Here is a 1,143-nt window from a genome sequence, read left to right on the forward strand (position 1 = left end):
GAAGTCACACTGCTCGTTTGGAATCGTAGCTCTGCCACTTTCACTAGCTGTCTTTCTGCCTTGATGTTTCCCTGTCCGCAAAAATGGCTGCAGTAACAGGTGTACCCGCCGTCCAGGGTTACCATAAGGATTCAGGGAGAACAGTGTCTAGATCTTAACAAGCCGCGTTTTAAGAGTTTGTTAAATAAATCCTCATTTTGCTCAAATGATCCAGAAGTTGTCCAAGGTTAGGTACAGGAAGTAAGAGACAAAGTTGCACAGCCTGGTGCTGCGAGTCCCACTCTTGAAGTCTTGAGTGCCTCAGAAAGCTTTCTGGGCACCTGCAACTAGTGAGTGCCCTATCCTCTAATTCCGTATGCTGTTCTTCAAAGAGCACGAACTAATTATTTTATAGGTTTAGACTTAGATTTCTGCGGATTTCTAACCTCTTCACCCCTACTGCCATGAGACAGGGACTAACCCTGTTTGTGTTATTCCATCCTTGGTTAGGTACTCAATCAATAAAGGTTGCTTTAAAGTCAAGAACTGAGCTTTGGAAGAAGTTACCACGTAAATCTAATATGACTGTATCGTTAGCTCTGCCCAGTTAAAAAATGTATCCATTTTTATCGGTGAAAACAGTCCGTCAACATTCAAGTCTTTCTACCAGTTATTTTAATTGAACGTGTGTCGAGTCAGAAGACTATTGAATGGATTTCCATCAGGGGTGCTGTTTGGAACAGTTCTATTAAATAAGAGCTTCGGTGGCCACTGACTGTTGAATAGTTGGTGATCAGTTAACCTCTGCTAATTTTTGGCCCCTTAAACGCCGCAGGCTCAGGAGTGATGTTCCACTGACGTAAATTTTACAGTCGGGTCTCGTTTTACTTTAGCTTTGCCGATTGAATGTTTCCTTGTTCAAAGTGGTGACTTCTCCAATCCATTTGGCTCATTGAATTGCTGTGCAAAATAGAAGATGTCAGTGGCATCCCCTGATAGTTTATTTCCTGTCAAAACTCCGGCGGGCAGGCGGATTTTTCGTAAAATTAATAGCAGATGTATATCAAAAGGACATAAATAACAGACTAGGACAAGAAAGGCTTCTTAAGGGACAAAAGAATATATGTTAAGGGACATGCATATATGCTGTAATTATTAAACTGC

General features: G+C 41.6%; 1 protein-coding gene across 1 annotated transcript in view; it reads left to right on the forward strand.

Moving 5' to 3' along the window:
* Positions 1-1,143, forward strand: part of FAM173B (family with sequence similarity 173 member B) — an 18,271-nt gene that overhangs the window by 391 nt on the left and 16,737 nt on the right. The gene's annotated exons all lie outside the window — the stretch shown is intronic.

The sequence above is a fragment of the Otolemur garnettii genome, unplaced genomic scaffold (genome assembly GCF_000181295.1).
Source record: "Otolemur garnettii isolate 467f Iridium unplaced genomic scaffold, OtoGar3 scaffold00033, whole genome shotgun sequence".
In the NCBI taxonomy this organism is placed as follows: Eukaryota; Metazoa; Chordata; class Mammalia; order Primates; family Galagidae; genus Otolemur; species Otolemur garnettii.